Raw genomic sequence first — 16,313 nt, 5'->3', positions numbered from 1 at the left:
ACTTACAGCCCGGGACAGGTCTGCAGAGGGGGGCGGGAGGGGCCCCGCACCCCAAGCAGAGCGGTCCCACGGAGGGCGCGCCTCACATCGCCCTCCCCAGACGGGCTGTAAGAGGGAGACCGACACCTTCCGACCCAAGCTTTCAGAAAATCAAAAAACGCTAACCCAAACGTACTCCCCCACGCCCCCTGCAAACAGACTGATGCCTAGAGAGCGTTACAACCGCTCCCCGAGAAAAGGAGAAGCTGGCTGGACGGGACTGGAGTTCTGCGTATCGATTTCTGAGCAGAGGAGGTGGGGGGAGGGGGCGCAGCAAGAGCCAGCGCGGGTCTCTCCCTCGGCCCGGCCGAACATAAACAAACCGGCGAGCCCCAACTCACCCGCGGCTCCCTCCACCTCCAGCATCCACCCCCGGGCAGGAGGCGCAAAGCAAACAGGTCTCCGAAGCCCGGCACAGAGGCACATTGTTCGCTCCTGCGGATCTTACCTCGGTCTGCGAGCGCGCCCCGGGGGCGGGCCGTCTGGCGCGGGGGCCGCGCGGGGAGAGGAGCAGAGGGCAGCGGCGACCCGGGCCGGTGAGGGCCGAGGCCGGCCGCACGCGGGTCGCCGGCCGCCGAGTCCGCGCCGGAGGCAGCGCCGCGGCTCGCCGGCGGGACACGGCGCCGCTGCTCGGCGCGTCCTCCTGCTCGGCCGCCGCCGCCGCCTCCTCCAGCCAAGCAGCCAGCGCCGGGCGGCTCCTGGGGTTAGGTCAACATTTTCCCGCAGTTTCCCACACGCCGCTCCGGAGAGGGGTTTTTTATACACGCGCGCACACCCCCAGACCTCACGCTCCCTTAGAAAAATCAAAATTTCGGGAATCAGAGCGAAAGGGGTGGCGGAGGTAAAAGCCCGACAGAGGTGCGCAGACTTGGGAGTCCCCTCGGAGCGGCGGCCGCGGGAGGGGCGGGCAGACGCCGGCGGCGCGAGGCCAACTCAGTTTGTCAGGCGAAGCCCCTCAGCCCGCGGTCTGCGCCGGCCGGACTGGCATCCCTCGCGCCGACCCTGCGGCCTGGGGCGGGAGACAGCGGCGCCCCCTCCTCACATTTCGGGGCTCCGGCCCGAGGCTGAGCGGTGGCCGCTGCCCCACGAAAGGCTGAAGGCGAGGACTCTGGCTCGGGGAAGCTGGGAGGTGCACGGAAGAGCCACGCCACGCACAGCTACGGAGGGGAGATGCCCCCCAACAATCCCAAGGAATTCTCCGGTAAGCTCCCGATTTCGCTCCGGCACCTCTGCGAGTGTGTGTGTGAGCGGAGAGAGAGTGAGAGGGAGAGAGGGAGAGAGAGAGAGAGAGAGGGAGAGAGGGAGAGAGATGGGGGAGTGCGAAGTCCTGACACAGACTCTCGGCGAGGTCTGAACTGGAGTCACCTCCAGCCTCCTCCTCCTCCTCCTCCTCCTCCTCCTCCCCAAATCCCCACCTACCCACCCCCCTTCCCGAGTTCGACTAATCATATAAACATATTAGCGTGTACAGCGGCAAAGGACAAATCTCTCCCTCCTGATTTTTCCAGCAAGGGGCTCAGGCAAACTCAAAAGAAGATTACAGGCAGCTAAGTACAAAACGTGGAGCAGATAATCTATAACTCATTGCCGCCCAATGGCCATTTTCCACTCCATTTGAGCAGCTGCGGCGGCGGTGCGCCCGAGCAGGGGGGAGGGGAGCGAAAGGGGACACTTACGGGCTCGAGCAGTTCGAGTGGCGGTGGCGGTGGCCAAGCTACCGCCCTAGGACAGGCCGGCCCCCGCTCCGCCGGCGGGGCGGCCGCAGGGCTGTCCCGGCAGCGGCGGCGAGGGATGCGCGCGCTCGGCCTCGGAACGCGCCCCGGAGACGGCCTGCGGCGGCTGGCGCCCCTCCTCTGCCTCTCCGTCGGCTCTCGCCACCCCCCGTTCAGTCCCAGGGCTTCGCATCCAGCCTCCCCCCTCCCACCATCAACACACGCCTTCCACCCCGACCCCCACCCCCAAACTCCACTCACTGCGCGCGAGGTCCTCCGCGCGCTCCTCCGACGCGCGCTCTCCATCCTGTCCACACACACGCACTTTAAAAACATTTATTTTATTTCTGGAACGGGGTGAAGGGTATTTGGGAGAGCACGGCGGAGTGCGGCGCTCGGGCCTCCGAGGCGGGGCGCAGGGGACTGGCCAGCGGCTCGGGTTGGGGGGGGGCGGGGGGGCTTCCCCTCTTCCTTCCAGGCCCGGGAGCTTTCTCCTTGCCTGCACTTCGGAGAGGCGCCCAGGATGCGTCTTTTACCCACCCCGTCTCCAGGTTTTCTCTTTTCTCCACGCAGCGAGCCAGAGGCTTCGAAACTTTTCGTTCCCGCAGCCCTCCTTTTGTGTGACTGCTCCGAGGAGAAAAGAACGTCTGTTCGCCGCGGTCGCCGCCGTCCGGCTGCGGCGCGCGGGGGACGCTCCAGGGTTAATGCGTCTTTGATACCTGAGATTTCCGGCGCGCTCGTTAATGAAAGTTACATTTTTTAAAATTGCGGTGACTTTTTCTTTGTAGTTACAGAGACCTCGCCAAACTTTGACTTTATTGACTATATTTCACAAGAGCGTTTTGTTTGTTTTTGATTAAACCCACCAGGATAAGCAAAGGAAGGAAAGGAGACTACAAGGCTCTCTTTACTCGCAAGTGCATTCATCGTGCTGTTAGGTCTGTTTCCCTCATTTCCTTACATTGAAACTGCTTTTGCTCTTGTCCTCTGACCATACTTCCTTGCCACCTCTCTGATGGTAGGGTCAGTAAACAGCCAGGCAGCGCCAGCGATGAACCTGAGCTGAAGAGAGCAGACCACGACGGGACAAATTACGCTTGAAAAATATTTTAAAGCCAGTTTAAGTGTCCTCTGTATACGAGGAAGGTCAAAACTGGATTTTTTTTTTTTAATTTTATTACAAAATCTCTAAGCTGAAATTCCCTAAATTTTCAGACGTATTTCTCAATCATTAATACTACTAATGAACGCTGCCCTCAATTAAAGAAGCATGTATGCATTGGTTTTCAAGAAAAACCGATTCATCAAGGTTTAAAACCTTTAGAAAATAGGATGAAACTTGAGCTGCTTTGCTTTCAGAAACTATGCACTTTTTGTTGCTGCGGGTTTGTTGTAGTCATCATACTTCAGGAATCATTTCAAACAACAATGTTATTAAAATGTCAACAGCAGACTGTTAAAAGACTTGAAGCCTCTAAATACCTATCAGTATTTTGTCACAGAGCCAGGCATTTGTAGTATTAAAGTAAATCCAGCTATTGGTCAAGTTTGTTCTCAACTTGTAAAAAATCACAAGTTAAAAGTACACATGTGCAAATAACCAAAACCTACTCTTTCTGTTGATCCATTATACTTCTCAAATCAAGAATCCTTGATGATCAGATTTCCTTGTACTTAATGTATTGATGTATTAATATTCTCACCATTCCAAAAGATAAGAGGAGCCACTCAGAACATTTGTGTTTTAAACTACATAAACACTTCCATTTGGAATTTCATAGATAACATAATTCAAACATTATCGATAGAGGACACAAGCCTCATCTGGGGAAAAAAAAAAAAACACGTATGCAGAGGTTGTATGAAACCTTACTATGTACCTAAGGTTTTTAAATCTGTCAAAATTACACATACAACAGATCTACCTAGGAAAATTAAATCAGGCTTCTTTAGTTGAAAAGAGGTAAAATTATGAGATTCTTAGACCTCAGAGGTTTTTTATATCTTGGTCTCTTCTAGAATTTAAACTTGTCTTATTCAAGATTATAAACTAAAATATGTCAAATAATAATCTACATTTACTGAAAATTTTTAGCCCTTTCCTTTGTTCATCTTTGAAGGTTTTTCACTCATCCGGGCATGATTCACAAAAAGCCCCAATGAGTGCATAGATCAGTCTAATCCTATTTTCTTTTGGGAGGCAAAAACTGGGCTGAAGTTTTTATTTAGTGAGCTTAGTAAGTGATCAATAGAAATTTTTGACTGAATTAAGCAGGCCATATGTTGGCTCATTTACTTATTTATTTAACTCTCAGAAAGAATCTCTGGAAGAGCCCACTGTCTACATTTCATAGGTCTGACATTCTTTGATGCTCTGGACCTAAGTAAGTCACTCTCCACTATGTTCCTGAAAAGAGTTGTCAGAAGTGGGTTAAAACTATAGGGAGTGGCAAATGCGTCATACAAGTTTTTAATTTTAATTCAATAGGATGTGTATTTTATAGAGTTCAAAGCATTCAAAGCTTTTTTGCAAAGGATATAATAAGCTTGCTGTGTTTTTAAAAATACAGCTAAATGTATTCCTTCTCTAGGATGTTTTAAATATTAAAGAATTTTTAATTCTTTCCTTGCACTTTACCCATAATAATGGTTCAACCTTCTCTGTGTCCACAAAAAGGAATTGAAAAGAGCTTTTAATTGCATTGATATATTAAAGATTAAGCTGTTAGCCACAAACCTGCCATTACAAAGGAACCTTTAAATGACACATACACACCAGAAAACATAATTTGCCTGACACTTCATGACAATTCAAAACATAATTTATAACAATACAGGTGTTATGGCAGGGAAAAAAATGAAATGAGAAGCTTAATAATGTCTGCAGATGTTAGCAAGTTAAGGGGAGTTGGAGTATATTATGCATTCCCTAAAATCCAATCAAATTAACTACTCAATCTGTATTATTATTTAAGTAATGGCAAAATCATTGATTTATTCGTAATACTTGCTAATTGTTTTTAAAAATAAATTCTGCAAAGGACAAAGGAAACACCCATTTCCATTTGTTTTATGTTAAATCAACATCTAACCACTTTCAAAGAAAACAGAAGGTACTCGTTAGCTTACGTGGTTAGAGAGATTGATGGGCTTCAAACATTTTAACCATATATGTTTTTTCCAACTCTAGAAACTCATGTTTTTAATTTAAGCAACTTTAGGAAACTAGATTATCTTATTCTGTGGGTTCACATATTTCTGATACAGAAATTATGCTAATTTTTGAAGCTATTACCATCTAAGCACCTTTGTTTAAAGGAAAGTGATGAGGTACTTGTCAAAATACAAGTATGAATAACAATAGTTTGGGTACCAAATTAAAGAATCTGAAGAAGTAGGAAAATGGGCATTAAAATATTATGATTAGTACAAGCCAGTAGAACAGTAAGTAACTTCTCCACTGCCCCACTCTGCCAAACTCCGATATAGATAAGACAGTTCTAAAAGGGGCTACATGGAGGTGGGCTGGGGTGGAGTGGGGAGATTTGGGACTTGATACTGGGCCAAAAATTCTAAGTTTGAGCTATGCAGCTGTAGAGAACTGTTAAGGAGAGTAGGCCGTATTCATTTTGGGGAGTATATTTTTGCCTGTGATGAGAGTGATGTGAGTTCTAAAATAAAACAGACAAGTAAACAAATAACAGGTGAAACTGGTCTGGTTTCTAATACACAAACAGAAATAAAATTTGCTAGATTTCACCCTAAAGTTAACCAGTTCCCATTTCTTCATCTTTACTATTCAGTGATGCTTAGTGCTGAAACTAGCTTTCCCTTCTCTAGAAAGTAAGTGTTATAAAGCTCTGGAGCAGATCAAAGCAATGTGTGAATACCAAACTTAACTAGAACTGGTTGAAAGTTGCTAGCTTTGTTTTTCATTTTAGCTTTGCCATGCATGGAGGCTGAGAAGAAATCAAAACTCATTTTCCATGAGAGTAGAAACATATGAAAGCATTTGGCAAAGCCAATAAATTTAACTATTCTCCCAGCTCTCTTCAGGCAGAGTAAATCTTTGTCCAAGAAAGCCAAACTCCATCTAAAATGTAGAGATGCAGTCTCCAAAAGTAATGACATTTAAACAACAGTATACATATAATTATGGTGAACTGTGCTTAATGATATTGTTTAGAAGTATATAATCACCACATATATTATTATTATTATTATATACCTATCATTTTTTAATTAATACTTTTTTTAAAAATTCACCAATACAACTGGTAGCATGACTGTGCACTTAGAGTGTTTATATGTATAAATATATATAAAAGATTATAAAAATTTTATACCATTGCCATTATGATTCTCAAAAGTAAGCAAATTAAATAAGATGTTCTACGTAATCATTGTTCCACTGAGTCTTATACAACTCTAAATTAGTCTTTCTTTCCCATAGATTGTTCCCATAACTCTTGTTAATCTCTGCACTTTGAGGATTTTCTATAATTGGGTCTTATAGATCTTTTACTATCAATGTTTCTGTCAAACCATGAAGTATAACTATAATAACCCTTATTTTATACAAAGCTGTCTATAACTTCTTATAGTAATTTTTTGTTCATTGTACTCACATCCAAATATTTTATTAAAGTCCATAGTTTAAAAATAGGTCTCCTCATGCCTTTTTAAAATATTCAGAAAACCTGTATCAACAATAGAGATAAAATTTCCTTAATTTTTTAAAAAAACATTGAAGCTAAACTAAGAGTATCCTAAATCACAACCCTTTGTTTTAAATATAAAATATTTGGATGGGCAATTCTTCGTAAAGCAAACATGTATATCTTAGATGAGAACAAAAACAAGTCAGTGGTTCATAGTAGAGGCAACTCCACTCTATTGAGTTATCAAAGATTACCAAAGACCAATTTCAGAGAAGTCCAAATAGAATTTTTAGTGTCTCTGTGAATGATTTTGATTATTCATGTCATTGTTCATGATAGCACAGCAAACTTGCAAAAGGCTTTTAAAAGTAAGAAAACAAACTGACAGAAAGCCTCCTGCACCTTAGATAGTGAGTCAAAGGTACAATTATATAACATTTTCATATTAGAAAATGTTATGATTTTCTTAATGATAAGCATGAAATAATAAAATCATAATTGTAATCTATGATCTCAGTATTTTTTCAACAAAAAATGATTTTGTTGCAGTTTTGAAAATATAGTTTACAACTGTATAAAGCGAGATGTTTGACCTTGGCTTTGGTTGATCCTTTTGATCAGATAAATAACCTATTGCTAACACTTTTCATTATTTTGTTCTCTAATATGAGAGTTATTTTTTAACTCCACTTAACTACTTTATTTTTTAAAGGCCTTTCTTTATTATGTATATTTCAGTAACCATAAATTTGTCTGAGCATGTGGAAAATAGAATAGCAATTTGCAAAGATTTTTCTCCTAAGCCTAGCTCTCATCATAGTTTCTTGATAAGATAATAGAATGTTGCCATCTCTATTTTCAAGAATAATTTAAATCTTTATAATTAAGTTTTAACTTATTGCAACTCATTACAGTGCATTCTTAAGGTCACTATGAAATCAATCATTAGGACCTAGACCAAACAATGATGTAATGGGCATATGTTTTTTGATAAGTAAAAGTGCATTAGAAAAGAATTTGTTTTCTTTAAAATAAGCATCCAAATTTCTAATCATGCTACAATGTCATTTATATCTCAAAGGACTACTGAAATGATTTGGAAATGATAAGGTTTTGTGGAACTACGTTCAGTGAAAATTTTTTGTTTTAGGTTAAAAAATAAAAACACATAACCTCTTCAGCTATTCTACATTAAAAAAGAAGTTGCTGAACTGTCACTTGAACAATATATTCTTTGAAAGGTTTTGTTTCAGTGGTGGAGATGTGTTACACTGAACTATCCACCCTCTTATCCAGCTGTCCTGGTTACCAAAATCACATATCTACAAATAACTCTTTTAGTGCATTAAAAGAGTGCCCCCCTTCATTATGGGAATGTAATTTATGACACCAATTTAATTAGAACTATGTCCTTACTACCTGAATTAATGACCCAAATTCAAACCACATATATTTCATTGTTCAGACAATGAAGAATACACTACAAGAAAAACTAATTTCCTGTTTATTATCTAATGATAATTGAAACACAATAATTCATTATAATACTGGATTACATCTATATATGAAGTAACATGTCTCAAAGAAATAGGTCATGGAGATAAGATGAAAAATATTTTAAAATAAAATAAAATTAGAGAAATGTTGAGTAAGAATGTTAGGTATAAAATGTAAATATTTGAGTATTCAAGAATATAAAATATTTTTAAATAATATGGATCCCCAGAAGACAATCATTTATCATTAAAAAAAAAAAAACTATAGGTAATCAAATAAAGAATCTGAAAAATATTTAAAAGAATGAATTTTGACATTTCATATAATTACTCAATATTTACTTTCTCTCCAATACCTTATTGCAAAGATATGATATATATAAATCAAAGTGTTTTATACAGGTGTTGATTTGAGATGATAATGCTAGCCTGTTTGTTTATAATGAATATTTCTATACAGGAGGGAATCATGTAATGTCAAAAATAAATATTAGATTGAATATTTAGAAAACTACCTTTAACAACTTAGGTAAGTTTATAACTTATCAAAATTTGTAGGTAAAATATTACAACTTATAACTAAGAAAAGTCTATCTTTGTCTCAGTTTTCCAGTTAATGAAAGAAGTGTTTAAATACTCTATAGTTAGATTATTAACTTCTACAAAACTGAAACAGATGTGTTTCTTAGTATGCCATTAAATTTATGATTTACATAGAACCCTTACATAGAGCTGAGCAGAGGCCAGCGATTCTAATTTGCTCTAGATTTATAATAACCTGATCTGGGTTTTGTAAGTATTGAAACACTTTAAACAAAATTAGAAAGCAGTTGTGCTTTGTGTGATTAAAGATGCAATTCTCTTTGGAGTAATGAGAAAAGTTAGAACATGTTTCTTTCTTTATGGATGTTTCTATTATAAACATGAATACTATACATTATATAATTTTGTTACTATGATTTCCTTGTTTTTAATTATAAAATAAACCAGTTGAATTTCACTAGAGTCTCAGATTGAAACTGTGCCAAAATTTGGCTGAAGAATGTGTACTGAGCTTCATAAAAATCCTTAAAACTTTTTTCCCAGGGTCTTAAAGTCTTGTTATACAAATAGTAGTTCACCATAATTTTCTAGAGCAAAGCATCTTTTTGATGAAGACCTGTGCAGCAAAACGGCGTAAGTGCTAAATAAATTCCAAACCCTAGAAAATGACATATATAAAATTGTTCAGGATTAATGACTCATATAAATTACATATAGAAAAAAAAGCCTATTTTATCTCATTACACAGATTATAACATTTATAGCACTATTATTTAAACCTTCTTCTACTTAACTTGGTGAATTATAATCCATCAGCTCCTAAAAATCAGATCTATAAAAACCCTTTATTTTCAAAACTCTGAATACTATTTCCTTAAAAGTCAGTCAAAAATGTTGATATAAATATCATTGTAAGCATCCATGCGTATATTTATGTATATAGAAAATAAGTACATGCAAAAGTATTAATTCATTAAAAGTTTATCTCTCATAAAACCTTTATTAGCCCTTGAAGTCTTTGCCACTTCATATAAAATGATTTATCTTTTGAATAACAAGGTTCCATTAATCTGTTTGACAAAGGAATTTTTAAATCATTTAAATAATTTATTTGAATGAATTATTTAAATTCTGTAAAATATATATGCACATGTATATGTATATATCTGTGTCTATATATTTGTGTTCTGGCACAATATCACAGAAGAAATACGAAATAGAAATTCAGAATACATTGTCCTTGACACCACCAGTGTGACTTGTTGTTTCTGCAAAGTGTTCTTTGATCACCCACTGTTTGCATAGGACCCCTGTTAGAGGGCCATTTGTGCTACATTTGGCATAACAGGGTGGTTTAATGTCAGAGAAATGTGCACATTATTTCTTATACTCATTTTTAATTTTGCATTTTTACTGAGATTGCAGGCTGACATATATTTTCCAAAATGTAAGAATAAGAAAGACAATTATTCAACACTCATAGAAAACTTGCTTTCCTCAATTCAGGGCTCTAGGTGCTAGTGGGAAGTGGTAAACACTCCTTCCCCAGAGAAATAAATCATGTGTGGAAGCAAAGGGCAAATATGCATGGAAAATAAGTAAGAATATACCCCAAAATTTATAAACAAATACACAAAACTAACTAGGACATAAAGATTTATATGATATGCTTAATGTGCATGGCATTTAGGAATTTTAGTTATATACTATTTCTTCACAGACTATTACTTCACAAAATTTGCTCTCAAATAGGTCTTATTGTTCTTTTTTCCCTGAAGATCCATTTTTACTTATAAAAATAATGAAAATGATGAAATATTTCCCCAGTTTTGGTAAGGTTATAGAATACATTTATGAAAGGTTCTCCCCAATTTTAGTTTTAAACATGCAGGAAAATAAGCTTTCACCTAAATATCTCCTACAAGGAGAGAGAGAGAGAGAGAGAGAGAGAGAGAGATGGATGGATGTTGTATTTTTACTTTCTTTCGGAAATTCCATCCAGTTTTTCCTTTGTGATGCTATACCCCTATCCATTCAATTAAGTTTTGATGGGTTCATTCAGGTTTTATTTGAATTTTGTGACCCATCCTTTCAACAAATTCATTTTAGCTTGATTTACCAGAGAGGTCCTAATTTTATGCATATTAAAATCTCAATCTATGTTTGTGACAATTAGTAAAATTTTGAAGCTTCTATTTTCTCCAGTCCTTTTCTCCCTTACCCAACAATCCATAAACCCAGTTATTACACAATATGGTTTTATATCCGTTACCCACAATACTCAAACCTTAGTAAGCAGGTATAAGAAGCTCTCAGTGGACTGATACAACTATTAACGGTGGGGAGACAACAGTTTTTCAAAAATTCATTACATGCCTAAAACTCCTATTTGGAACTTTCTCTCTAAAACCACAAGTACACACCAATCGTGTAAAGTAATTTTTTCAACACTTTATCTACTCTCAGATTTTTTTTTTAAGATTTTATTTATTTATTTGACAGACAGAGATCACAAGTAAGCAGAGAGGCAGATAGAGAGAGGAGGAAGCAGGCTCCCCGCCGAGTAGAGAGCCCGATGTGGGGCTCGATCCCAGGACCACGGGATCATGACCTGAGCTGAAGGCAGAAGCCTTAAACCACTGAGTCACCCAGGCACCCCCTCCTCTCAGATTTTTGAAAAATAGTGGCCCCTTTAGTGTCTAGCAAAGGACCTGAGCTATAGTTGGTTATTGAAAAGTATTTATAGAATATATGAGTCAGAAGCCTATAATCATGAATACTACTATATTATTTAGTTCAATAATAAGGCTACTTCTTATCCAAATATTGTAGCATTGCTTTGCTGATATGGATATTACAAGTCAAATAACCTAGAAATCTTATACAAACATACTTATCACAAGTGTACATATAAACACACATACATAAATTTACTTAACACATTTGTTTAGTCAATTTATTGAAATATTTCTATAGACCATCTGTAAATATTTTACTGTCTTTACAAATTGGTGATTACAATGAAAATTTGAATGTTTTCCTAAAAATTAATGACAATATTTGTGTGTGAGTGTGCTTGTAAGTAAAGAGAATCATAAATACAGACAAAATTGTTCAGGGAGTATATAGCACTATTATCTTCGTGTGTGTGTATGTATGTGTGTTGGAGAGGTGGGAAATAGTTCAAGGAAGGCAGGAATTAATATGTTTGAGTTTTTTAATTCAGAGAAGTTGAAAAGTTGGCTGTCTGTTCTATATTACCTAGAACAAGCTTTCTCCCTTCTACTGTTCTCTCCCAACAATTTATATAATGTAACGATGTATCTAAGGAACTTCAGAAATTAGAATCAATAAGACTTAGATGAAGCATTTCAAGGGTTTTATATTGTACCCTAGTACTTTTATTCAAACACAAAACATCTGATATTTTATGCATTATGGTAAAAGTATCATATTTCCATCTTCGTTCATTTATGATTATTAAGCAAGGACTGGAACCCTACATCCAAGACCCAAAAAACATTTTAACTATTTTTTTTCCTACCAAATCACTTGTAAATTCTATTAATGTTATTTTAAGGAGTAAATTAATTAAAATTTCCAAAGAAGATCTCATTTTCTGCTGACACTTTGCATTCTATTTCTTTTTGTTTATATTCCTAGTTTTTAAAAAATCTTTTCAAAATATATTAGTATAGTACTTTGCTATCTAAGAAAATCATAGTGAATATTATTTTTATCTTTCTTTGATGACATGCAATTTTTGAGTGTTGCAGAACCATAAAAATGAAAATTGATTATCATAGCTCTTATTACACATCATTGTATTTATTGATTTACTCCTCTTGCACTAAAAAGTTAGCTCCTTAAAATCTCACTAAACTCTCTATGCCAGCTCTTAGCACAGCATATAACAGAGGTCATGAACTGCTGCCCTATATAAAATCTAGCCAACAAATGTAACTTATTGGCTCCATAGACCTTGGATTACATAGTATTTTGTTTGTTTGTTTTTAAACAGTTATTTGTCAAGTTTTAAAAATTAGGAGGTTTTGATCAAAACATGGATTTCCAGCTTTTGGGAGAAAAAAAAAAAGGAAAGGTCTAATAACATTGGGTGGATGTTAGTTCATAGTAACATTCAGCAGGAGAGGCCTTCCTTTTTTTTTTTTTTTTAAGATTTTATTTATTTGATAGAGACACAGAGAGAGGGAACACAAGCAGAGGGAGTGGGAGAGGGAAAAGCAGGCCTCCCACTGAGCAAGGAGCCCAATGCAGTCTCGATCCCAGGACTCTAGGTCACGACCTGAGCCAAAGACAGATGCTTAACAACTGAGCCACCCAAGTGCCCTAAAGCCTTCCCTTTTAATAAAAACATGTCTCCACCATTCCCTATGACCTCCTTAAAATTAAGGCAAAGTATCTTGTGCCCAGGTGCCTGGGTGGCTCAGTTGTTAAAGCCTCTGCCTTTGGCTTAGGTCGTGATCCCAGGATCCTGGGATTGAGCCAGGTACCCACCAGGCTCCCTGCTCAGCAGGAAGCCTGCTTCTCCCTCTCCCACTTACCCTGCTCATGTTCCCTCACTGTGTCTCTCTCTGTCAAATAAGTAAAAATTTTTAAAAAGTATCTTATACCATGAATCATCTAATCATTGATAATGTTTTGTGTTCTACTTTAAGTGTCATTAAAGGAAAGTGAAATATATCTTCACCCACATCTTTGTTTTTGTTTTGTTTTTTAATTAACTTATTTATTTAAGTAAGTTCTACACCCAACATGGGGCTTGAACCCATGAACCCAAGATCAAGAGCCCAATATTTCTCCAACTGAACTAGCCGGGCCTGCCTTCACCCATATCTTTGGAAAGTGAGAAATAACAAGATAGATCTAGAGAACTATATGTTTAACCTAACTGCCCTTCTCTCACTTTTTCTTTCTTATTCCTATAAACATTTTAATTTTTTAGCTCCAGTGGTCAAAAACTTATATGTGAGTGAATGCATGAATCACACTGTCAATATATATTAAAAGATATGAAGAAATGTATTGTATAGTAGTAATGGTGCTTTGCTGTATTCAAAGGGTATGTATATATACTACCTCATCTGTGTACTTACTGCACAGCTAAGATATTGAAGTTACAATGCTGCACCCCCCATTGCCACCAATTAACTCAATCCTCTCTCTACTTATATCTACATTCACCAGTTGTCTCTTTTTCTCCTCACTTGACAACACTTTCTAGCATTCTTTCACTGATGTTTACTCTTACATATTCTTTTCTTTCTGTGATCTGTTCAGTTTCCCCCTACGTGGTGAGGTAACTTGACAATAACAAATGATGGTTTTGATTATTTTTGTATTACCTAATATCCCATAAGTGTAGTTCACCAAGGCAGGACACATGAAAGGAATCAGTCTTTTCCAACCAAACAAACAAGTGGAAACAAATATCCTTTGAGTATTAATTCACAGGGTTTTAAAGTCTTAACAGTTAAAACAATTAAGACACACTAATACAGCAGAAAAAGCTAACCACAAAATGCTTTAAGGCAAACAAGCTAAGCCTTTACTAAAAAATACTAGAGGCAATTGATTGCCTCAGATATGTTTAAAAAATATTCTTTGTTTAGGGTGTATTTTTCAAAGAGAGAATTTACCAAGAATAATGATAATTTATTGAACCTGAGTCAGGAACATTTTTATTTTATTATCCCAAGTTTGTTATGCTTCTTATTTCTGAGTATTATTAGTACTATTATCATAATTCCTAATTTTATTTTATAATTTATATTTTCATATATAAAAATTTTATTATGATTATAGGTCAAAACATTTTCCCATATGAATGTAACTCAATTTTTTGTAAGTATATCAACTGGAAAATATGATGATAATGAATTAACTCCATAAAGTGAGAATCACCTATATTAAATATACCAGTTTTTAAAAATTCTTATAAGTTATAGTTTGCATACTATCCTTTGTATTCAGTAAAAAATCCTAATACACACTTTCTGAAAAGAGCCTTTTGTGCTCATTGTAGTAGTTCACTAGTTCAGTAGTTTTACTGAAATACTGTTGTCCTTATTTAAGTTTCATAAAATTTTAGGGGCAACTGGGTGGCTTAGTAGGTTAAGCACCCGGCTCTTGATTTTGGCTCAGTTAGTGATCTCAAGATCCTGAGATGGAGCCCAGCATCAGGTTCCACACTCAGTAGGGAGACTGCTTAAAAGACTCTCTCTGCCCCTCTCCTCCTCAAATAAATAAGTAAATCTTTAAAAAAAAAATTATTATAACAATTATATATGGCAATTGTTGAGACAGATACTATTTAAAAAGAAACAAAAAAACCCTCAAATGTCCCATGCAAAATAGAAACTGATATTGACATATATGATTGGATCCTTTTCATATTAGAAATTTTCAATTTTTTTCACTAAGCAAAGCTCTTCTATAATAACAAAAGTAAATTTGTTTCTAGTAATCATAGTATTTAATTTCAAAAATTTTGTCTTTTCTCCCTTTTCACTTTTCCTGTCAAATTGTAAGACAAAAGGTATATTCCATTCATAAAATCGGATAATTAATTTGATCAATTAACTTAATCTATGTCATACTAAAGAGTATGAAACATTTTTATTATTGTTTTTGACTCTTAACAGAACACATACATTGAGGAGTAGAATTTCTTTTCTTAATGCTTAATAAGCATCCCATGAGACTATACCTAGCTTAAATCGTTTATATTCACTTCTTAAAATTCTATGTTTTGGTACAGTCAAGAATTTGGTAAATACCATTTGAAATCACTTAGCTCTGCCAAAGTTTTTGAAACACCACCATTGAAGCATTTGACATATACTTTCAAAAAAAAAAAAAAACCCACAGACAGACCTACTTTTTTTTTTATTAAAATATTTTATTTATTTATTTGACAGATATCACAGGTAGGCAGAGAGGCAGGCAGAGAGAGGAAGGGAAGCAGGCTCCCTGTTGAGCAGAGAGCCCGATGCAGGACTCGATCCCAGGACCCTGGGATCATGACCTGAGACAAAGGCAGAGGCTTTAAGCCACTGAGCCACCCAGGTGCCCCCAGACCTACTTTTTTAAGATATGTTGAAGATGAAACTTTTCTTCTACCTTATCTTGAAAAAGATCTGTAAAGGGATTCATAAAGTATAAATTTACTTAATTTGATGAATGTTAATTTTAAGGTATTTGAAAAAATTGTTTAAAAAAGGAACACAAGCTAAAAGCTTTGAATTTGGACCAGACCACCAGAAGTTTCAGCTCTACCATGTTCACGCTTCCATAACTTGCTCAAGTTATGGAGGCTTGTCTTTATTTTACTTTAATTTTTTTTAAATTTTTTAAAAATTTATTTGTTTGTCAGAATGAGAGAGCATAAGCAGGCAGAGCGCCAGGCAGAGGGAGAAGCAGTCTCCCCGCTGAGCAAGGAGCCCAATGCGGGACTCCATTCCAGGACCCTGGGATCATGACCTAGCTGAAGGCAATCACTTAAACAACTGAGCCACCCAGGTGTCCCAGGAGGCTCATCTTTAAATTAACTCTTTCTTTCTTTCCTTGTTTCTAAAATGGAGATCACAATAGTGTGTATTTTATAGTGTTGTCATGAGGGTTATATAAATTAATACAAGTAGTCTTTAGCACATAGTAAGTCAGTTCTCAAATATTTACTACTACTTTGGTACATTAATAGCATAAAACAGTTGATCGCTCTTCAAAATGTGTTGCTTCATAAATGCCTAAAACTGTATGAGCTAGGGGTGCCTGGGTGGCTTAGTGGTTTAAAACCTCTGCCTTTGGCTCAGGTCATGATCCCAGGGTGTGGAATGGAG

General features: G+C 37.4%; 1 protein-coding gene across 17 annotated transcripts in view; it reads right to left on the bottom strand.

Moving 5' to 3' along the window:
* ADGRL2 (adhesion G protein-coupled receptor L2) overlaps window positions 1-2,456 on the bottom strand; it is a 189,069-nt gene extending 186,613 nt beyond the window's left edge. For 4 of the 17 annotated variants that reach the window (XM_059375233.1, XM_059375235.1, XM_059375232.1 and 1 more), the window contains exon 1: window positions 2,013-2,455. The gene's annotated coding sequence lies outside the window, so the exon portion shown is untranslated. Of the gene's footprint in view, window positions 1-380; window positions 456-487; window positions 565-2,012 lie in introns of those variants that run through there. The other 13 variants (XM_059375236.1, XM_059375238.1, XM_059375227.1 and 10 more) reach the window with 9 other exon arrangements.
* Between the last annotated feature and the right edge of the window lie 13,857 nt (window positions 2,457-16,313).

The sequence above is a fragment of the Mustela nigripes genome, chromosome 14 (assembly GCF_022355385.1).
Source record: "Mustela nigripes isolate SB6536 chromosome 14, MUSNIG.SB6536, whole genome shotgun sequence".
NCBI classification, from domain to species: Eukaryota; Metazoa; Chordata; class Mammalia; order Carnivora; family Mustelidae; genus Mustela; species Mustela nigripes.
The sequence above is the reverse complement of the archived record's forward strand: the minus strand, read 5'-3'. Positions and strand labels throughout refer to the sequence as shown.